We start from the raw sequence: 24,781 nt of genomic DNA on the forward strand, positions 1-24,781 counted from the left end.
ACACTGTAGGGACATAGTAGGTACTCAAAAGTACTTATTGAATGAATAAATGCTATTCCACCTACCTATAATGCTTTTCCAGCTGTTCTCCTCCTACCACAAGCCAAAGAGATCTTTGAAGCTTAATTCAAATGCTACACTGATCAGTCAAACCTTCTCTGGTCACTCCACCTGGAAGTAATATCACATTTCTTTCAACAATAAAGGCTTTCTATGTGTCACTTTAATTCAGAGATTTTCAACCCAACCTCACTTGATAGCTTAGTTTATATGATTTAGATATGTCTTCCAGATAGTAGACAAGCACCTTGAGAATCAAGCCACCACCTATACTTCTTCATTCTCCATGTCTGACCTCTGATGATGCCTTACCTAATTTCAGTTTTCCTCTCTTCCAATGACTAAACTGAGACACTACCATTACCAAAGTCACAGAGCACGGTTTTTCTTATGATTTTCTGACACCTTAGTTTCTCATGTTTTCTCATCATTTACATGCATGCATCATCTCTACTATAAACCCAAAAGGTTCAAGAACACAGGAGAGCCTGAATCCAATCCATCTCTATATCCCTTCAATACCTGTTATAGTGGATAAGGAAAGCATTACATAAACACTTATTCAGTAAATAATTATCTTTTATTTATTTTTTTTTTTTTTTCTTTTTGCTGTATGCGGGCCTCTCACTGTTGTGGCCTCTCCCGTTGCGGAGCACAGGCTCCGGACGCGCAGGCCCAGCGGCCATGGCTCACGGGCCCAGCCGCTCCGCGGCATATGGGATCCTCCCAGACCGGGGCACGAACCCGTATCCCCTGCATCGGCAGGCGGACTCTCAACCACTGCGCCACCAGGGAGGCCCAATAATTATCTTTTAAAGGACATTTGCAGATAAAAGGTAACAACTAACCTTCCTAGATTTTTACAGCTGTACTTTTTAATTTGAACTCTTTTCAGTTTACTTATAGTCCCTCAAATACATGTGTTTTTCTCAACTTCCCTCTGTCTGTGGTTTAAATGCTAACTTTAGGTAGTTTTTATTATTATTTTAAATTACATATTAAAATATCAAAAAGCCCATTTGTATATTTTCAGATTCTGTTTTAATTCCTGTATTAAAAAGTTCCATCATGTCCAAGGTTATATTTTTCAGTCGTACAGCTCTTTAGTCTTTTGGTCATAAAAGACATGACCTTGTTCATATTAGAATTTCTTAAATAGGAATTAAAATAGAATCCTAAGATATACAAATGAGGTTTTTAATATGTTTATCTTGTATAATTATAAAATAATAAGGAAAATTATATAAGGTGAGCATTTAAAATACATGTTACTAAAACCTCTTAAGAATGTCAGGAACGAGGAGTCTATCATTCCATTTTCTAGACTTGCTTGTGTGGATTTTGTCAAGTCTCTAAACCTGTTAGTCTAGTTCCTCCATCTGTGAATGGAGATGAAAACATGGGCACTGCCTTTGGTGTAAGTGTTTTATAAATGGAAAGTGATTTGAAAATACCAAAATTTTATAATAGATAAGGCTAGCTATTCCTACAAGCCATTTTCTAAGACCTAGTATTCTGCAAGATGTTCATGAATTTTTTTTTTTTTTTTTTTTTTTGCGGTACGCGGGCCTCTCACTGCCGTGGCCTCTCCCGTTGCGGAGCACAGGCTCCGGATGTGCAGGCTCAGCAGCCATGGCTCACGGGCCTAGCCGCTCCGTGGCATGTGGGATCTTCCCGGACCGGGGCACGAACCCATGTCCCCTGCATCGGCAGGTGGACTCCCAACCACTGCACCACCAGGGAAGCCCTATGAATATTTTTTAAAATAAAAATAATTTGGTCATCTATATTTGAGAAATGCTGCATAGTACATTTCATCTCTGGAAGATCACAATTCGTTGTATTCTAATAAACAGTACAGATTTGTTCATTAAAAAGACTTGCTTAACTTTTTGTAACATTGTGTTTGCCAAACTTATTTGACCAAGAGATGTCTTTCACTTTTCTTTTTCTAAATAATATCTTTACCTAGAGGAATTCATGTTTCTCCACATCCAGTTTAAGCAAGTTTGGCATCTAAACACAATCCTTCGTTGATTAAAAAAAAGTAGCAAGCACATTCTATCTAATAAAACATTAAAAATGCAAACTAGCAACCCTGTCTGGATAAATTACTATTAGGGAGTTAGTTTCATAAGTAGGGAAATATTCTCCTTTTGGCCCTGGTGGTGCTGTACACCATCCCGGAGCAGGAATTTCCTCAACAACACCCTTGTGGCCAGAAGGAGTTAAAACTCTGCTCAAAGTACATAATTCACTCCCAGGATGTTATTTACACACTGGACTAATCTGGGTGAATATGTAGCTTTTCCTGGCTTTTCTTAAACTTTGAATGTTTCACAAAGGACAAATTATCAAGCTGTACAGACTAACAATCAACAATTTAGTGCAGACATTTTTTTTTTTAATTTTGAGGGTAAATAGTAATATGGCCTTGTAAAATGTGGCATACAAAAATCTAACATGATTTAAATAAGATTTTGGAATTATTTGAGGAATTATCCCATTGTTTTTATTCTCTGACCCAGGGGAAAGGACTGATGTTTGGAGTGCTATCTTAATGGTATTTGTACTTCAAGATTAGATTGGCTTCTCCCAGCTCACATACAGGAAGAACATTAGAAATCTGTTTGTTTATATGAAGTTGGATAGATTGAAGCATCAGGTCCTGTTCCCTACCTAAGGCTACAGGAAAAATATAAACACAGGAGAAAATTATATTTATGTGGAAAAATGATACAATAAAGTGTTTTATTTTATCTTATCCCTCCACTATGCCAAAATATAAACTTTGAGTATTTGCTTTTTTTCAATTCTTCCCAAGGGATAATTACTGTTTAGTTCACATTCAGGAATAGTCTGTTAAAAGTGTAGTTCTGGGCTTCCCTGGTGGCGCAGTGGTTGAGAATCTGCCTGCCAATGCAGGGGACACGGGTTCGAGCCCTGGTCCGGGAAGGTCCCACATGCCATGGAGCAACTATGCCCGTGAGCAACAACTACTGAGCCTGCATGTCTGGAGCCTGTGCTCTACAACAAGAGAGGCCACGATAGTGAGAGGCCCGCACACCACGATGAAAAGTGGGCCCCGCTTGCTGCAACTAGAGAAAACCCTCACACAGAAGCAAAGACCCAACACAGCCAAAAATAAATATAAAAATAAATAAATTAAATTTAAAAAAAGATCTAAAGAAGAAATACACGGCGAATATCTTAAAAAAACAAAACAAAACCCAAAGGCATCTTACTGTAAGGGATTCATAACTAAAGGATGAAGAGAAGAGAGATGGAGAAGCAATTTAGTTAGACTAAAATAATTTAAACCTTAGCAGAGTAACACTGTATTTGGAAAATTATACCTCGATACTACCAGACTGGAGTAAATTAAACCTATCATGATTTTAGCCTGTACATAAAATATTTCAGTCCTTGCTAGAGAAATGTTTGAGAGACTGCTAAATACTCCTTGAGTTGTCATTCTGACATAGTAAATATTCAAACTACAAACCCCTAACTACGCTCGATATATTTGAGTTACTAGTTGTTCATATTTATTACTTTTTATTTTCTACCACCAAAAAATATCTCCGTTCTTCTAATACAAATATTTTCCTCAATAACTTCTTTCTTCCTTGCTCTACGCTAATTGTTCTTCTTTGTGTACTTGCTTTCATTAAAAAAGCAAAAACAAACAAAAACACCTTCAAGTCTCTGTTTTGTTTTCCTCAAAGCGGAAAGTTCTACATTAGAGGTTACAAACTCAAATCCCTACAGAAGCTTGGCAGGTGATATAAATGAGAGGAATAGGCCAAGTATAGACCAGTGGGGAGAGTGGATTTGTGAGGACTGTTGGGTCAAGACAAGACGTACAACATCTAAAGTGGGTAGTTGCTACTTAGCTCTTGCTAATTTATTTTTTTTTTATTTTTATTTTTTTTTGCGGTACGCGGGTCTCTCACTGTTGTGGCCTCTACCGTTGTGGAGCACAGGCTCTGGATGCGCAGGCTCAGCGGCCATGGCTCACGGGCCCAGCCGCTCCGCGGCATGTGGGATCTTCCCGGACTGGAGCACGAACCCGTGTCCCCTGCATCGGCAGGCGGACTCCCAACCACTGCGCCACCAGGGAAGCCCAAGCTCTTGCTAATTTTTAATGGATTATTTGATTTTTTTCCCAAGCAGGTTATGCATCCAGGTATTTCTGTTAAGTTTCCATTTTAAAGAAACGCTGCTAGGGACTTCCCTGGCGTTTCAGTGGTTAAGACTCCACGCTTCCACTGCAGGGGCGCATAAAATCCCACATGCCACATGGCATGGCCGGAAAAAAAAAAAAGCTGCTATAGTATCTAGACATCAAACATCAATGACTGGTAACATCACAAAGAAAAAGAGGATGGAAAACTATATCACTGCTTATGAAGTGATCCTATAAAAAATAAATAAATAAGTCACAATGAACATAACGTAACGTCTAGATCCCATTCCCAATTTACAAGAATACAGAGAACTCAGGAGCTCGTTAAACTACACCATCGGGATGCACTCAGCACAATCCAGCCTGTAGGGAACTGCAGGACCCACAGCAGAGTTTCTTCAAGAAATAATTGCAAGGAAAAAAAAACAAAAAAACTGGAGGGGGAATTTATAGACCAAAAGAGGTTTAAAAGATACATTAAGCAATTGCAATGTGTATACATCCTGATGTTTTAAAATTGTAACATTTATGAGATGCTCACAGGATATTTGCTATCAAGGAATTATTGTTGATTTTTAAAAATACTATAAGGTTAATGCAGCCATGTTAGAAAATCATCCTAATCTTTAGAGATACCTATAAAAATATTCACAGATGGAATTTTAGAAATACATTCCCATTTTAAAAAACAAAATACTCAGCAGACATGCCATGTGTCTGTGAGCCGGGTGTGGCTTGTATGCTGCCGGTGTGCAACTTCTGATCTGTAAGGATATATGCAACTAATTTAATTTATTTCTCATTATCATTAAACACTAGTATATTTTCATTATATGGAAGAGATATAGAGATACATAGGCCACCCTTTTCACTTGGAGAGTATGAGATATATAAATCGAACCTGAAAGAGAAATACAGTATCACCACCCTCTCACCTGCTTAATATTAAACTCTCTCTTTAACTGCTGGTCTTGTTGAATGTTTTCCCAGATCTTACGTCTTATAGTGCTTCTGAGTGATAACAAATTTAAGTTAGTAAACAGCTTGTGAGGCACTTCTGCTGTGAAATGTATTTCTGAGCACACCATCTTCCCTAAGTCTGCTAGTCAGACTTAATGCCATTATACAACACACTGCAAAATGAGACCGTTTGGGGAATGATCATACCCTCTTCCAGTAACCCTGGGGACAATGTATCATTAATTGGTTAGAACCACTGAATTCTAATTCCCTAAATCCTACTTGAGGGAATGAACTTTACGAGGTTTCAAGGTTGTCATTGCTGCAGACGCTCCAGAGCCCCACTGTATGAAAAGTGGCCACTGTCCAGTGAATGGCGCATACACAGGGCTCAGTAAAGGCTGGTTCCCTTCCCCTTTACCCCGCCCATTGCTCAGGGAAGTCCCTCTAATGGGTCAGCAGAATTATCTAATAATAAGCACTCTGTTGATGGGGAGATTCAGAGTGGAAGTAGAGAATATGTATTAAACTCACCTAGAGGATTTTTCAGTATAAAGACCCTCTTCCTGTAGGCGAATTAGAATTCAGTGAGGTGGAAAGAATGCATGAAATCTACAAAACCTCCCCAAAGGATAATAACATGTCATCTTTCTGGTGATGCCCGACTCATGGTCCCCTGTAACCCCATCTCCTTGTTGAGAACCATTGCTCTAAAAAAATGGATCTCAGGATCTTAAATGAGAGAATTCAAACAGCAAAGATGTTGTTATTCTGGACTAATCCATCATCTACCTTAGGACATCTGTCACTCTGTAAATTTCTGAAGCATATCAAATTGAAAAGTAAATCTCAAAATCACAAGAATCATATTCTATTGGTCTCTACTGACGAAGACTCGTATTTTATGCCACTAATGTTAAGACAACCTTACTGTTTTTTGGAAAAGGAATCATGTTTAGCATTGCATGATTATTAGAAAAATAAATTATATAAAATACTTGCAGTCAATTCAAGGACTGCTTTTCTACAAAACATCATAGTTACAGGTAGGTGTGAAATAACTCACTAGAAATAGAGCAGAAAGGAAGAAAATACTGTTTATCCATTATTAACTAGGCAATAAGTTACAGAATAAGGAATAAGAAACCAGAAATTGATATGAGCACAGAAATAGGTTTCACATGTAGCCACGGTGGAGCTGCTATAATTTTATATATAGAAATAGCTTGGAAACGAGGTTGAGTGGAAGCAAACGATCCCTGATGGACAATTAATCAAATGCCAGGGTTAATCCTGCCTCCTATCTGAGGCTTCCCTGCTCTGTGCGTAGCTGCTTACACACAGTTCTGGTACTTTTCATCTGAAATATCCCGGGGGAGTTATGTCACTTCCTCTGTGCATTTTCCCTGTAGGATCTGACTTGTTTTGTGAAGTAGGAAATACATATATTAACATAGATTTTTGGCTTTCCTTTTGGAGGCTGATAGTCAAGACGTGAAAGGATTAATTCATCTCAAAAGTCCTGTAAAACCTGCATGCTCCTGCCGCCTCTTCTCAACAAGCTGCCCCTTTGGTTGGTCAAAGGGCTTCAGTGGCAACAGGCTGGCAGTGGGCGTTCTGTCCTAGCTGTGCCTGGCTGGCATGAAGTCTCCCAAGGCAGCCCGAGGACTCCCGATTTGCTGGCATAAGGCCAACTGTGCTACACAAAGTTTTTGTGACAGGTATGCATCCACCTTGGGGTTGAAAATGGGTGGGGCCCACAGGATTTCTTGTTGCTATAAAAATACATTTAAGAGGTCCTAGTACTGTCTACTGATTGTATAGATTTTTTTTAAAATGAGAGTACTAAGCTAAGGGGATGACTTTTTAAATATTAGTGACTTCTATTATGCTCTTCATTAAAAGAAAAAGGAAAAAAACTTATCTACAAATAAAAATTCCTTTGAAGGTCACAGATCTATACAAAGCACAAATCTCAGTTTAAACCTCAGAGGTGAGAAGGATGCAATTTCTTTATTTTTTCTCTAACTCATCTGAATTTCTATTATGTGCCTCAGCCCATTGTGTGAGGTGACAATTCTGGGTCCCCACTCCCTTTCCAAGAGTTTTGTCTGAGGTCTGAAAGGCTTTCATCATCCAAGTCTTTGGCACCTAGAGGGCTTTGTCCTTGTTGTCATCTATACACTTGCATCTCGGGCATCACACCTGACCCTTAACTGTCAGCACACAGAGATTGTCACTGTGTCACTTCTCATTCCTGTCAGAGAGGTCCTTGTCCTCTACTCAGCAAGGGACTTATCTCCTTCTGCACCACACTGAGTTACATAACTGTCTGTGCAGTTGGTGAAAGGCTTCTAATCCACCATAACCCTCCATGCAGGGGATAATTCTGTGGCTTCCAAGCCATGCTGGGCCACATGAACCACTGTGACTGTCTCAAGTTCATTTGACTAAATATATTCCACAAACTATATACTATACTGAGTACATGAGACAAATAGCTTCCCTCTGTGACAGAGCAGGGCCTGGCACGAGCTTCTCCTCCTCTTCCCATTCCTTCTCCTTTTCCTCCTCCTTCATCTTCTCTGTTTTGTCAACTTTATTGTCATGTAATTTGTGAACAATAAAATGCACAGTAAGTAATCAGTTCAGTGAGTTCTGACAACAGTTCATACCCGTCTAATCATCATCAGAATCAAGACACAGAAGTTTTCCATCACCCTCCCTCATGCCCTTCGCAATCAACAGCTTCTCCCAAAGCCAGAATCAGACAACCACAGATCTGCTTTTTGTTACGGTAGATTAATTTCTCCTGTTCTAGAATTTCATATATATGGAGTCAAGCAATATGTACTCTTTTGTCTTTGATTTCTTTCGCTCTCATAATGATTTTGAAATTCCCAAATTTTGTTTAGTGTAGCAGTATTTTGTTCCTTTTTATGGCTAGTAGCAATCTGTTGTTTGAATATACCACAGTTTGCTTAGCCATTCACCTAATAATGGACATTTGTGTTGTTTTGAGTCCAGGGGTATTACTACTGAAACATTCATGTACAAGTATTGTTTGGAATAAGGTTTGATCTTGGTTAAATACATGGGTCTGGATTTTCTGGGTTGAATAATGAGTTTGATTAACTTTATAGGAAAATGCCAAATTGTTTTTGGAAAGTAGTCGTATCATTTCACATTCCCACCAGCAATTCCAGTCCCTCCACATCCTTGTCAACACTTAGTATTGCTAATAAGCCTTTTCATTTTAGCTGTTCTAATGGGTCTATAACAGTTTATCATTTTAGTATTAATTTTTCTGATGAAAAATGATAATGGTCATCCTTGCATATGCTTAATTATTTGTATGTTTTTCACTGTGAAATGTCTGTTCAAATCTTTTGCCAGTTTTGTAAATGGATTTTTGTCTTATGAGTTGTAGGAGTTCTTTTTATATTATGGATACAAGTCTGAAATAAATATCAGATACACGTATTTAAATACTTCTTCCCATCCATACCTTGCCTTTTCATTTTATTAATGGTGTCTTTCAAAAAGCATAATTTCTAATTTGAAGGTCAAATTTATTATTTTTTTATGGTTTGTGTCCTAAGAAATTATCGTCTACTCCAAAGTTGTAAAAATTTACTTGTTTTCTTCTAGAATTTTTTATAATTTTAGTTTTTATAATAATCCTATCTATGCCATATTTTGAGTTAATTTTTAGATATGCTATGCAACTTACAGTCAAGGCTCATAATTTTTCCATATGGATATCTAATTGTTTCGGCATCATTTATTGAAAAGTTTTTATCATTTCCATATTGAATTTGATCATTCTTAAAAATCAATTAATAGTATACGTGTGGGTTATTTCTAGACTCTGTTCTACTGATCTGTATTTTATTCTTGCACAAGTAGTACACCTCTTGCTTTTTTTTAGATTTCTATTCAGCCTTAAAATAATTTTTTCCTTTTTCTAAGTTATTTGTATTTTTAAGTAAATTTTATAACCCATTTGTTAATTTATACATTACAGCTTACTGGGATTTTAACTGAGATTGCATTGAATCAATAGATATATTTGAGGAAATTAACATCTTAACAGTATTGAGCCTTCCAGTCCATGAAAATGGTATATCTCCACTTATTTATCTTTAATTATCTCAGTGATAGTTTACAGTTATCTGGGTAGAGGTCTTGCCTGTATTTTGTTAAATTTATCTTCAAATATTTCATGTTTCATATTACTGTAGATATTCTGCCAATATAGCCTATAATTGGAACTGTTAATGCCTGATAACACAGGGTAAGCAGAGTCTCCTAAGGGCATTAGAAACAACCCAAAGTCTTTCCTCCTGATCTTTTCATGCACAAAGGAAATGGAGCCTAGAAACCTGCTTTGAGCTGAACAAAGACTGGATGGAAATGCCTATCTTGTCAGAGTGAGGCCTTAACACTAAGACATACATTAAACAAAATAAAACAGTTTTTAGGGTTGAAAAATATGCTAAAGGTGTCAGGATTTACACTCCCAAGGAGACAAAGACTTTAGTAGAAGTCATTTTGATTTCTGCTTGTAGGAAGATTTTCTGCCAAATAGCATGGCTATTTTTGGCAAAAATCAATATAAGAAGATAAATAGATGAGTTAGTCCTCAAAAGTGCTATACTTATTTGGAAAATAAGAGCTAACCTTTACTACACCTACTGATAGAACATCAGTAGCAGTTCAAGGAAGGCACATATTGCCAGGAAAGATCGTTCACAAAAGGAGCTGGATTCAGGAGAAAGAAGAGGGAGACAGAATACAAATGCCCAGGGCCAAGAGAATAAAAAGGAATTGTACACCTCCACTCTCTAATTTTATACTCCTGAGTATTATTACCACATACACCTCATATTCAGTTTTTATACAACCAGACCCTTCCGTTTAGCACCCTGTTCACATGTCACAACTTCTCAGGACAATGTTCACTGTCTTCTCCACAAGTAGAATTAAATTTGCGGTGTAATCCACACTCTCTTAAAAAAAAAAAATCCTGTCATCTTCGGACTATCTCTGTATGACTCCGTCCCCTTTGTAATCTCATTCAGGCCATGCACTCAATAGTGTTAGAAGAAATGGTAAATATCTTCAGCTATAGACATTTCCCCAGAGGGAGACCATACATGTTTTCATTCAAACTCCACATCAACACAGAAAGGGAAGTATTACGGTGAAACTGAGCACATGAAGGCCTAGAGAGGTTAAATATTTTGCCAGAATTACATAGCTCGTTGGTGGTAGAATTAGGATTTGAATCCACCTCTGACTACAAAACTGTGTTCTTGCTTTGTCTTCTGTTTTCCTATATAAATTTTCTTTTTTGGTGGAGGGACAGAGATTTTATGGAAAATGGAGGCTGCAACACATATATTTCTGACCTCATTTTCTTTCTATTTCTGTGTAGCAACCAAAATAGGCATATTGATGGAGCCTTAAGGATATTTCTGGGACTGTTTCCTCCAGGAAAGAACAGTTGTTAGGCATTTTCTGGTGAGAAGCAAAGACAAAGAACAGAACAGAGTTTACCCTTTCTAAAGCCTTTGGCCAAGACCAGATCTCATGATATGTAAGAGGGTTAACAGAGCTGTTCATGTATATCTAATCTAAAAGAGTTAAAAGAAACTTTTGCCCTTAAGGAAGGTATGGCATGGATTTACTTCAAGTTCCTTTGCTTATAACTTAGAAGACACATAAAGAGAGAAGCAAATGTTTCCCAGTTTTGTCAACATGTATGTGTATATATATATATATGTACATATATATATATATATTTTTTTTTTTTTTTTTTTTTTTTTTGCAGTACGCGGGCCTCTCACTGCTGTGGCCTCTCCCGTTGCGGAGCACAGGCTCCGGACGTGCAGGCTCAGTGGCCATGGCTCACGGGCCCAGCCGCTCCGCGGCATGTGGGATCTTCCCGGACTGGGGCACAAACCCACGTCCCCTGCATCAGCAGGCAGACTCTCAACTACTGTGCCACCTGGGAAGCCCAACATGTATATTTTAAAAGGGAACTATATCATGATTTTTTTTTCAGTTTTGGAGAAGTTATTTGGTCCCATAAGCAGCAAATGTAAAGTCTCATATAAAATGCATACAAGCCTAAGGCTGAGATGCATCCATCAAAACCGTTCCGACAAAAATTTCTCCCACATTCAGCTTCTGTACAGAGTGGTTCCTGCAATTTTTATATTTTGAAAATTTCCTCATATTTCACACATACATCTGCAATCCCAACTTTCAAGGAAACAGTGTTGGAACTTTTCTGAAAATACTCTCAAAGGAAGATTTGGAAGATGAAAATAAAAAAGTTGTTTTGATATTACAGCTGGGAGTCAGCAGGGTAGCAATTTATGACCTTAGGTCATTCAAGAGCCCCTTAAGAGATACAGGGACAAACTAGTGACACCATCACACACTCTGGGAGGGACTGTGTGACCGGGCTGTCCTACCGGGATCGAGTGCCTTTATCGTCTGGCTTTTACACACACCAAAAAGGCAGGACCCCATCCAGCAGGCCAGGGACTCCCGTCTGGGGATGTTTCCCTCGGTGAACTGCAGGGACTCGCCAAAGAAGCCCGCGCTGTCTGCTCGTAATTCCATGATGTTCGGCCACTCGAGAACCGTCAAGATTCCTCCACCGGGGCACAGATTTACCCTCCTGCGTTCACCACGTGAGAGGGCAGTCACGGTTAGGAAGCCGGTACCATCCAGTCACCTCCCACTTCCTGGCCCAAAGGAGAGTGAGGTGAAGGTCCAAGAAGAGCCCCGAAGAGGCCTGGCAAAGATGGAGGATCACACAGAGACCGAAGGAGAGGACGCTCGGAAGAGGGGCCACCGTAGCAGTGGGGATACACGATTGACATCTAGGCCCCAGGAGGTCAGTGGAGTCCTCACTTCCCTCAAGTGCAACCCTGAGCCTCTGGACCTCCTTCCCGAGCACCCAGGAGACAACTGGAGTGAGAACGTCCCAATGTCTCCCGTGAGCTCCTCCTCAGAAAGCCAGGTCATCCGCTCAGATGGGGATGCTGGAGAGGTCCTGCGTCCTTGGGAGCCTGAGTCCCATGCCACGGTGTTCTCTGCCCCAACCGCACGCTGCTCCCTGCTGCCGGAGAGGACCACAAAAGAAGTGCTGGGTGAAGACCACCAGCCCAGCTCACCAGGCTCACTGATGGCTGGGAAGGAGCTGCAGCGTGAAAAGTCTTCACACATCCCACCAAGAAGCTCCGCTTCCCGGTATCTACCAGCAGGAGGCCCTGCAAGCGGAAGATTCCCCTGCCGCTTTCTCTGCCGCTACCAGGGCTGAGGTCGCCCCCATCAGGGAACGAGGCACCGACATGGGACGGAGGTTAGCTGCCCCCTCCTCCTAAGCTTCTGCGCTTAGCTGCTGCCAAAAGCCCAGGCACCCTGGAGAAGAACACTGAGTGTCAGTGGAACAAGATCCTGAATAATACAAGGAAGGTCAGGGGAGACGGCAGTGCCCCTCAGCCCCTTCTCTCACCCCACCTGCCTCACAGACTGCAGACTCCCTGCCCCCGGCCACTCACACTTTGCAGGTCCCTGCCACTACCACCGACTCGGCCGACCTATATTCCAGGTCCTCCAACCTGTCTGTCCCTCCACCTTCCCCGACACCTAATACTGATCAGGAAACAAGATACACAATGCTTACTTTGTCTTACTTCTGATCACCTCCTAGCGATCCAGCTTTCTCCTTCCAGCCACCGTCCCACGAAAAGGAACCCCCAACACCATTTGTGTAGATTCTACCCCTCCTTTATACTTACCTACCCCTCTTCCAGTCCCTTCCATCAACCCCCCTATTTTAACTGGGCAGCCCATGACTTCTATGGCAATCCCTTCCACCAGCATGGTCATGGCATCTGGAAGTTTGACCTTCCAGCCTACCGTAGATCCTGATGTCACTGACATGGACACGACTCCCCCTTCCCAAGCTGTCATTTTCCATTCCTTTTTTTCTTTTTTTAAAACATCTTTATTAGAGTATAATTGCTTTACAATGGTGCATTAGTTTCTGCTTTATAACAATGTCATTTTCCATTCTGCTCCTGTTTTCCCCAGCCTCCCATTTACAGCTTCGGCCATCATCAGTGCTTCAGCAGGTGGCACCCCTGACACTGAAGCTATGGACACCACACCTCCTTCCCAGGCTGTCTGTCATTTTCCAGTCTGCCCCTGTCTCCAGGCAGAACCACTACCCATTTCACATGGCTGTTGCTAGTTCTGGGAACACACCACCCAGGGACAGCAATGCCTCAGCCCATGCCTCGACTCATTTACCTGCAACGTTGGCCAACAGATAGACCAACACTTCAAGCTTCTCTTGCACCCAGGTCTCCTGTCTCAGGTCACATTTGGGGCCAACGATGGGCAGAGGCCTAACGATTATTTTCTATTGGGAAACCCAGTAGCCCCAGCACAAGATAAAGTCCTAAGCTCTCCTGCGGCCCAGCCACCAAGAGTCAGCACAGTGCAGTCAGAATTGCCGGGTTCCCTATTTGTCACCACCATCAACATGCAGCCGGCCTTTGGCGACAGCCCAGGCATTCTCCCCAGGGCTGTATCCATTGCTACTGGCTTTGGAGTTGCCAGCAGGTTGCCCAGTACTGGGGACAGTAGCTCGCTCTTTGCCGACACCACACCGGGCCCACTGTTCATGGGACGTGCAGCCCTGACGGCTGGTGGGAGCCTTGGAGTCGGTGTGTCAGCCCCAGGCCTCACCCCTCAGAGGCATCCAGGCCACTTAAGTTTGGGGCAGGACTAAGTGGGGCACCCAGCACCATTTCTGTTCCTGCTTTGGGCCAGACAACCTGCGATCTACCTGACCACAGCAAGGCTGCTGCAGTAGGAGGGGCAGGCACCATCCCAGCATTTGGGAACACACCTGATTCCCCCTTAAATCCAAATACCTGGGGCCTACCTGGGTGGTCCGGTGATGGCAGGGGACACCATCATACCTACGATGGGAGGCCCTCATGTTTCTACTTTCTGTCACTGCACCCAGGGCCCATCTGGACGTAGAAAATCTACGTTTAAAAGTTCCATCACCGGAGACTGGGAGAAGATGGCAGAAGAGTAAGACGCAGAGATCACCCTCCTCCCCAAAGATACACCAGAAATTATTCTACATGTGGAACAACTCCTACAGAACACCTACTGAACGCTGGCAGAAGACCTCAGACCCCCCAAAACGTAAGAAACTCCCCACGTACCTGGGTAGGGCAAAAGAAAAAAGAATAAACAGAGACAAAAGGATAGGGACGGGACCTGCACCAGTGGGAGGGAGCTGTGAAGGAGGAAAGGTTTCCACACACTAGAAGCCCCTTCGTGGCCGGAGACTGCGGGTGGCGGAGGGGGGAAGCTTCGGAGCCATGGAGGAGAGCACAGCAACAGGGGTGCGGAAGGCAAAGCGGAGAGATTTCGGCACAGAGGATCGGTGCCCTCAGGCACACACCAGCCCGAGAGGCTTGTCTGTTCGGCCGCTGGGGCGGGCGGGGCTGGGAGCTGAGGCTTGGGTTTTGGTCAGAGCGCAGGGAGAGGACTGGGGTTGGCGGCGTGAACACAGCCTGAAGGGGTTAGTGCGCCACGGCTGGCCGGGTGGGAGTCCGGGAAAATGTCTGGACCTGCCGAAGAGGCAAGAGACTTTTTCTTCCCTCTTTGTTTCCTGGTGCGTGAGGAGAGGGGATTAAGAGCGCTGCTTAAAGGAGCTCCAGGGATGGGCGCAAGCCACGGCTATCAGCGCAGACCCCAGAGACGGGCCTGGGACGTTGGGGCTGCTGCTGCCGCCGCCAAGAGGCCTGTGTACGAGCGCAGATCACTGTCCACGCCCCCTTTCCGGGGAGCCTGTGCAGCCCGCCACTGCCGGGGTCCGGGGATCCAGGGATGGCTTCCCCGGGAGAGCGCACGGCACGCCTCAGGCTGGTGCAACGTCACGCCGGCCTCTGCCGCCGCAGGCTCGCCCCGCATCCGTACCCCTCCCTCCCCGCGGCCTGAGTGAGCCAGAGTCCCCGAAGCAGCTGCTCCTTTAACCCCGTCCTGTCTGAGCAAAGAACAGACGCCCTCCAGCAACCTCCAGGCAGAGGCGAGGCCAAATCCAAAGCTGAGACCCGGGAGCTGTGAGAATAAAGAGAAAGGGAAATCTCTCCCAGCAGTCTCAGAAGCAGTGGATTAAAGCTCCACAATCAACTTGCTGTACCCTGCATCTGTGGAATACATGAATAGACAACGAATCATCCCAAATTGAGGAGCCGTGTGGATGAAAGGCTCTTGGTGCTGCAGCTAGGAGTCAGTGCTGTGTCTCTGAGGTGGGAGAGCCAACTTCAAGACACTGGTCCACAAGAGACCTCCCAGCTCCACATAATATCAAACAGCGAAAATCTCCCAAAGATCTCCATCTCAACACCAGCACCCAGCTTCACTCAACAACCAGCAAGCTACAGTGCTGGATACCCTATGCCAAACAACTAGCAAGACAGGAACACAACCCCACCCGTTAGCAGAGAGGCTGCCTAAAATCATAATAAGGCCACAGACACCCCAAAACACACCACCAGATGTGGACCTGTCCACAAGAAAGACAAGATCCAGCCTCATCCACCAGAACACAGGCACCAGTCCCCTCCACTAGGAAGCCTACACAGCCCACTGAAACAACCTTAGCCACTGGGGACAGACACCAAAAACAACGGAAACTACGAACCTGCAGCCGGCAAAAAGGAGACCCGAAACACAGTAAGATAAGCAAAATGAGAAGACAGAAAGACACACAGCAGGTGAAGGAGCAAGATAAAAACCCACCAGACCTAACAAATGAAATAGGCAGTCTACCTGAAAAAGAATTCAGAATAATGATAGTAAAGATGATCCAAAATCTTGGAAATAGAATAGAGAAAATACAAGAAGCGTTTAACAAGAACCTAGAAGAACTAAAGATGAATCAAGCAATGATGAGCAACACAATAAATGAAATTAAAAATACTCTAGATGGGATCAATAGCAGAATAACTGAGGCAGAAGAACGGATAAGTGACCTGGAAGATAAAATATTGGAAATAACTGCTGCAGTGCAGAATAAAGAAAAAAGAATGAAAAGAACTGAGGACAGTCTCAGAGACCTCGGGGACAACATTAAATGCACCAACATTCGAATTATAGGGGTTCCAGAAGAAGAAGAGAAAAAGAAAGGGACTGAGAAAATATTTGAAGAGATTATAGTTGAAAAATTCCCTAATATGGGAAAGGAAATAGTTAATCAAGTCCAGGAGGCACAGAGAGTCCCATACAGAATAAATCCAAGGAGAAATACGTCAAGACACATATTAATCAAACTGTCAAAAATTAAACACAAAGAAAACATATTAAAAGCAGCAAGGGAAAAACAACAAATAACACACAAGGGAATCCCCATCAGGTTAACAGCTGATCTTTCAGCAGAAATGCTACAAGCCAGAAGGGAGTGGCAGGACATATTTAAAGTGATGAAGGAGAAAAACCTGCAACCAAGACTACTCTACCCAGCAAGGATCTCATTCAGATTTGATGGAGAAATAAAAACCTTTACAGACAAGCAAAAGCTGAGAGAGTTCAGCACCACCAAACCAGCTTTACAACAAATGCTAAAGGAACTTCTCTAGGCAAGAAACACAACAAAAGGAAAATACCTACAATAACGAACCCAAAACAATTAAGAAAATGGGAATAGGAACATACATATCGACAATTACCTTAAATGTAAATGGACTAAATGCCCCCACCAAAAGACACAGAGTGGCTGAATGGATACAAAAACAAGACCCATATATATGCTGTCTACAAGAGACCCAGTTCAGACCTAGAGACACATACAGACTGAAAGTAAGGGGATGGAAAGAGATATTCCATGCAAATGGAAATCAAAAGAAAGCTGGAGTAGTAATTCTCATATCAGACAAAATAGACTTTAAAATAAAGACCATTAGAAGAGACAAAGAAGGACACTACATAATGATCAAGGGATCGATCCAAGAAGAAGATATAACAATTGTAAATATTTATGCACCCAACATAGGAGCACCTCAATACATAAGACAAATACTAACAGCCATAAAAGGGGAAATTGACAGTAACACACTCATAGTAGGGGACTTCAACACCCCACTTTCACCAATGAACAGATCATCCAAAATGAAAATAAATAAGGAAACACAAGCTTTAAATGATACATTAAACAAGATGGACTTAATTGATATTTATAGGACATTCCATCAAAAACAACAGAATACACATTTTTCTCAAGTGCTCATGGAACATTCTCCAGGATAGATCATATCTTGGGTCACAAATCAAGCCTTGGTAAATTTAAGAAAATTGAAATTGTATCAAGTATCTTTTCCGACCACAATGCTATGAGACTAGACATCAATTACAGGAAAAGATCTGTAAAAAATACAAACACATGGAGGCTAAACAATACACTACTCAATAACGAAGTGGTCACTGAAGAAATCAAAGAGGAAATAAAAAAATACCTAGAAACAAATGACAATGGAGACACGATGACCCAAAACCTATGGGACGCAGCAAAAGCAGTTCTAAGGGGGAAGTTTATAGCAATACAATACCACCTTAAGAAACAGGAAACATCTCGAGTAAACAACCTGACCCTGCACCTAAAGCAATTAGAGAAAGAAGAACAAAAACCCCCAAAGTTAGCAGAAGGAAAGAAATCATAAAGATCAGATCAGAAATAAATGAAAAAGAAATGAAGGAAACGATAGCAAAGATCAATAAAACTAAAAGCTGGTTCTTTGAGAAGATAAACAAAATTGATAAACCATTAGCCAGACTCATCAAGAAAAAAAGGGAGAAGAGTCAAATCAATAGAATTAGAAATGAAAAAGGAGAAGTAACAACTGACATTGCAGAAATACAAAAATCATGAGAGATTACTACAAGCAACTCTATGCCAATAAAATGGACAACCTGGAAGAAATGGACAAATTCTTAGAAATGCACAACCTGCTAAGACTGAATCAGGAAGAAACAGAAAATATGAATAGACCAATCACAAGCACTGAAATTGAAACTGTGGTTAAAAATCTTCCAACAAACAAAAGCCCAGGACCAGATGGCTTCACAGGCGAATTCTATCAAACATTTAGAGAAGAGCTAACACCCATCCTTCTCAAACTCTTCCAAAATATAGCAGAGGGAGGAGCACTCCCAAACTCATTCTACGAGGCCACCATCACCTTGATACCAAAACCACAAGGATGTCACAAAGAAAACTACAGGCCAATATCACTGATGAACATAGATGCAAAAATCCTCAACCAAATACTAGCAAACAGAATCCAACAGCACATTAAAAGGATCATACACCATGATCAAGTGGGGTTTATTCCAGGAATGCAAGGATTCTTCAATATACGCAAATCAATCAACGTGATACACCATATTAACAAACTGAAGGAGAAAAACCATATGATCATTTCGATAGATGCAGAGAAAGCTTTTGACAAAATTCAACACCCATTTATGATAAAAACCCTGCAGAAAGTAGGCATAGAGGGAACTTTCCTCAACATAATAAAGGCCATATATGACAAACCCATAGCAAACATCATCTTCAATGGTGAAAAACTGAAACCATTTCCACTAAGATCAGGAACAAGACAAGGCTGCCCACTCTCACCACTCTTATTCAACATAGTTCTGGAAGTTTTAGCCACAGCAATCAGAGAAGAAAAAGAAATAAAAGGAATTCAAATTGGAAAAGAAGAAGGAAAGCTGTCACTGTTTGCAGATGACATGATACTATACATAGAGAATCCTAAAGATGCTACCAGAAAACTACTAGAGCTAATCAATGAATTTGGTAAAGTAGCAGGATACAAAATTAATGCACAGAAATCTCTGGCATTCCTATAAGCTAAGGATGAAAAATCTGAAAGTGAAATCAAGAAAACACTCCCATTTACCATTGCAACAAAAAGAATAAAATATCTAGGAATAAACCTACCTAAGGAGACAAAACACCTGTATGCAGAAAATTATAAGACACTGATGAAAGAAATTAAAGATGATACAAATAGATGGAGAGATATACCATGTTCCTGGATTGGAAGAATCAATGTTGTGAAAATGACTCTACTACCCAAAGCAATCTACAGATTCAATGCTATCCCTATCAAAATACCACTGGCATTTTTCACAGAACTAGAACAAAAAATTTCAAAATTTGTTTGGAAAAACAAAAGACCCCGAATAGCCAAAGCAATCTTGAGAACAAAAAATGGAGCTTGAGGAATCAGGCTCCCTGACTTCAGACTATACTACAAAGCTACAGTAATCAAGACAGTATGGTACTGGCACAAAAACAGAAAGATAGATCAATGGAACAGGATAGAAAGTCCAGAGATAAACCCACGCACATATGGTCACCTTATCTTTGATAAAGGAGGCAGGAATGTACAGTGGAGAAAGGACAGCCTCTTCAATAAGTGGTGCTGGGAAAACTGGACAGGGACATGTAAAAGTATGAGATTAGATCACTCCCTAACACCATGCACAAAAATAAGCTCAAAATGGATTAAAGACCTAAAGGTAAGGCCAAAAACTATCAAACTCTTAGAGGAAAACATAGGCAGAACACTCTATGACACAAATCACAGCAAGATCCTTTTTGACCCACCTCCTAGAGAAATGGAAATAAAGATAAAAATAAACACATGAGACCTAATGAAACTTAAAAGCTTTTGCACAGCAAAGGAAACCATAAACAAGACCAAAAGACAACCCTCAGAATGGGAGAAAATATTTGCAAATGAAGCAACTGACAAAGGATTAATCTCCAAAGTTTATAAGCAGCTCATGCAGCTCAATAGCAAAAAACAAACAACCCAATCCAAAAATGGGCAGAAGACCTAAATAGACATTTCTCCAAAGAAGATATACAGACTGCCAACAAACACATTAAAGAATGCTCAACATCATTAATCATTAGAGAAATGCAAATCAAAACTACAATGAGATATCATCTCACACCAGTCAGAATGGCCATCATCAAAAAATCTTGAAACAATAAATGCTGGAGAGGGTGTGGAGAAAAGGGAACACTCTTGCACTGCTGGTGGGAATGTGAATTGGTACAGCTACTATGGAGAACAGTATGGAGGTTGCTTTAAAAACTAAAAATAGAACTACCATACGACCCAGCAATCCCACTACTGGGCATATACCCTGAGAAAACCATAATTCAGAAAGAGTCATGTACCAAAATGTTCATTGCAGCTCTATTTACAATAGCCCGGAGATGGAAACAACCTAAATGTCCATCATCGGATGAATGGATAAAGAAGATGTGGCACATATATACAATGGAATATTATTCAGCCATAAAAAGAAACAAAATTGAGCTATTTGTAATGAGGTGGATAGACCTAGAGTCTGTCATACAGAGTGAAGTAAGTCAGAAAGAGAAAGACAAATACCATATGCTAACACATATATATGGAATTTAAGAAAAAAAAATGTCATGAAGAACCTAGGGGTAAAACAGGAATAAAGACACAGACCTACTTGAGAATGGATTTGAGGATATGGGGAGGGGGAAGGGTAAGCTGTGACAAAGCGAGAGAGAGGCATGGACATATATACACTACCAAACGTAAGGTAGATAGCTAGTGGGAAGCAGCGCACAGCACTGGGAGATCAGCTCGGTGCTTTGTGACCACCTGGAGGGGTGGGATAGGTAGGGTGGGAGGGAGACGCAAGAGGGAAGGGATATGGGAACAGATGTATATGTATAACTGAATCACTTTGTTATAAAGCAGAAACTAATACACCATTGTGAAGCAATTATACTCCAATAAAGTTGAAAAAAAATTTTTTTTAAAAGTTCCATCACCAAGGAGAAGAAATCTGTGTCAAGGGACATGTCAGTTTCCACCTTCCATCAAAGCACACCACATCTGTTGGAGTTGCAAGTGTGTGTACCACCCGTGGGTTTCAACACACTTCCAGTTCTACCTTATTTCCAAACACAAGGGGCCCACCTGCCCACAATCCAGGTGGTGGTCGTCTAGGAGGGAAGAACATCATTCCCATGATTGGAGGACCTGGTATTCCAGCTTACAACTGGGACCCATCTGGCCAATACACAGGTGGTGCGGATGGAGGGAACAGCATCTCACTGGTGCCGGAGGCCCTGTGTCAATAATTGCCATCAGACTTGGAACCATCTGTGCAGAGAACAAGGGGGGGCGATGGGGGACAGCACCACACCTGCTGTGACTGGATACACTTTTGGTGCCGCATTCATACAAAGCACCTGGGGCACCCCCTGGCCAAAACCCAGGGGGTGCCATGGGGGATGGCACCATCCATATTTAGAGAGGAACCTCTACTCTCAGTAAGAACACTGGACCCCCAAGTCAGGACACCCCTCTGACTTAGACGAGCCAGCATTGTGTTTGGAGGTTCCTGGTCAGGGCAGCTGTGCCTGTGCTCCTAGGAGTCTGGCAGCCTCATAACCTGCCCAGGGCTTCATAGGAGCCATCAGCTAATTCCCTTCTTCTATGAAGAAACTCAAAAAATGAAGAGCAGATCTTATTCTGCAAACTGTGTAACCATGAATGGACTTTGCCTCACTGGAAAGCGGCTCAGCCCCTTTAAGTGAAACTTAACCTCCTCTCTTCCTACAGCAAGCCAGAGGACCACACCTCAGGGGTGTGCAAGAGTGTGTGTGTGTGTGTGTGCATGTGTATGTGGCATATGAGCCCACTTCAGAACTACACCAGACTTGAGAAGTTCCAGTTAGGATAATGGAAGAGAGCTGCATGTATCATCCACTGTGCCATCCCTGGCTTGACTGTTAACTTGGCGGACCCAAGCTCCGGGGCAGTTTTCCCTAGACTTGGAACTGGCAGGATGCCCACTGCTGCTTTCAGATGCTTCCTCTCCCCCTATGCATTTGCCTCAATGGGCCCTTCTCTTTCCCAGCTTTATGTACATATATATATATATATGTCAATAAAACCTTGTTCATACTAAAAAAAAAAAGAAAATATTTTAATGACAATGCTATTATAAAATGACAGAAAATGTAAAATAAATGTCATGGGGATGTAATGTACAACTTGGCAAATATAGTCAATAATACTGTATTAACTTTATAAGGTGAAAGATGGCCACTAGACTTATTGTGCTATGTTGCAATGTATACAAATGTTGAATTACTATGTTGTACACCTGAACTAATACAATATGTCAATTATACCTCAATAAAAAAAAATCAATGGGGGTGGAGTTGAGGAGAAAAATATTCTCTCTTTGCTTATTTTAATTTTAGGAACAAAAAATTAAGAAGTTTGCATACAAATAATAGAGAATAGAGTAACTCATAATTTGAGTAGTCATGAGGCATGATATAAAACCATCTGTTGTTTTCCCCAAAACAATAAATAAATAAAAAGTTTAAAAAAGCAAAAAATAAAATGGTAGAAAATATATGGGAAAGTGTCCGACATGAATAAAACAGAAGTCAACATAAGCTTTACTCTTCTCTTATTGCCTTAAGCCAACTTTCAGTATTAGAAACATAGCACCTCAGTTCTTACTTCAGAATTTGTCACTACAAATCACATTAAAAACAAAGTAAGTTAGTCATTTAAATAGCACAGAATCATCTTCTAATAAAATAAGATTGAGCAAAAATTTGAGGAAACAAAGATGGTTAGCAGGTAGAGGTAGGGTTTTACTTGTATGATTGTTGAATACTCCCATTTATAAATTTTGTTTTACTAAAAAGAGTAAAATTCAATATAATTATAAAGTAACCTACTATTTTATGAAACTATTTTATTTATTTTATAAAATAAATTAGATTTTTTTTACTTCTTTAAATCACGATGTTTTTATAAAGCCTCAATACAAATATCAAAAGCAACTAGTATAAAATTGAGACAACCACTGTCTTATCATCTATATTTGCTTTCAACTGTTAACCATATTTGCATACATTACATATAAACATTGATTCATTTACCCATTCCACATTTATTTTATTTAGAATATACAACATACTAATTACTTTGCTAGACACTAGAAAGAGAAGACAAAAGTGATCATGAAATACTGGGTGTGTGAAAGCAGTAGTCAAAGCAGAGAAGTCACCTAGCATTTACAATAACTTGTGAGTATTATTATGTACTTTATTATATACCGTAGCAGAGAGATACATGAGAGTATATGGAGTGTCATCTAAATTGGACTTGATTTCAGGGAGGGCTTCCTGAGAGTTGACATTTGAGCCCTTAATGATTTTGAAGATGGTGAATATTATCCTATACTAACCTGAGTATTATAATGCTGTGGTGTATGTGAGAACTCCAAATGGACCAACTTCTCATTAATTTCTCCTCTGTCTTTTCCAACTTGTAGGGACTTGTCAGTGGATTTCAAAACCCAAATCTTTCCTATATTTTTTTCATTTACCATTGGCATTGTTTTAATTACATATAATATTTCTAAGATTTACTAGGAACATTGGTTAGTCATAAAAATTAAAATAGTCAAATCTATCAAACTGTACACAACAAAAAGAATTGGCAGTAATTATTAAAGGTACACAGTGAAGCAAGACAATGTTTTGAAAGGGCATTATCTTACATTAACAACATCTCAGCCTAAAGTACATTCAAACCAACAAATGTTGCAAGAGACTTAAGCTGTATCTAAAATCTCTAATTGGACTTCCCTGGTGGTCCAGTGGGTAAGACACCGATCCCAATACAGGAGGCCTGGGTTCAATCCCTGGTCAGGGAACTAGATCCCACATGCATGCCGCAACTAAGAAGTCCACATGCCGCAACTCTGAGCCCGCACATGGCAACTAAGACCCGGCACAGCCAAAATAAATAAATAAATATTAAAAATAAAATAAAATCTCTAATTGGATAGGTCCTATTTGCTGCCATTCTTTCTAAAAACCCTCTTCTAATTATATACAGTCATTAAGAATGCCATGCTGAGTTATTATTTTCCTCTTTAACATTTTTTTCTGATAAACTTCACACCCTGAAAGCTAGAATGCTGTAAGTATGGTTTGTTATTTTCAAGAGCTAAATTTCTTAGGTTTAACACCATTAGCCTTCCATTATTTAGGTATTTATTTTCAATATGTTCTTCTAGCTACTCAGGAGACTATTGTAGTTCTAGGTACAAGTGGTAAAATCAAAAAAATTTTTTATCAGGAAAATAGATAGGTAGATGATAGATCGATCGATCAAACTATGTTGTGTTTAAATACATTAATCTGCAGGAAAGGAAACAGGCATATGAATCTCTGTACATTTACAAACTATTTTTCACTACAATAATTTCACTACAATATTGTTACCATGCAAGTAAATAGAGTCTGAAATGATAATGTAGAGAGAAGATGGAACAAACTTTGAGACCAAATAGATATAATTACTTTGTCTCTTCTTGTGGATTCCTACCCATTATAAATGTTAACATATCAGTTTTAATTATTAC

This window comes from Mesoplodon mirus (genome assembly GCF_964341445.2).
Source record: "Mesoplodon mirus genome assembly, chromosome: 20".
Classification (NCBI taxonomy): domain Eukaryota; kingdom Metazoa; phylum Chordata; class Mammalia; order Artiodactyla; family Ziphiidae; genus Mesoplodon; species Mesoplodon mirus.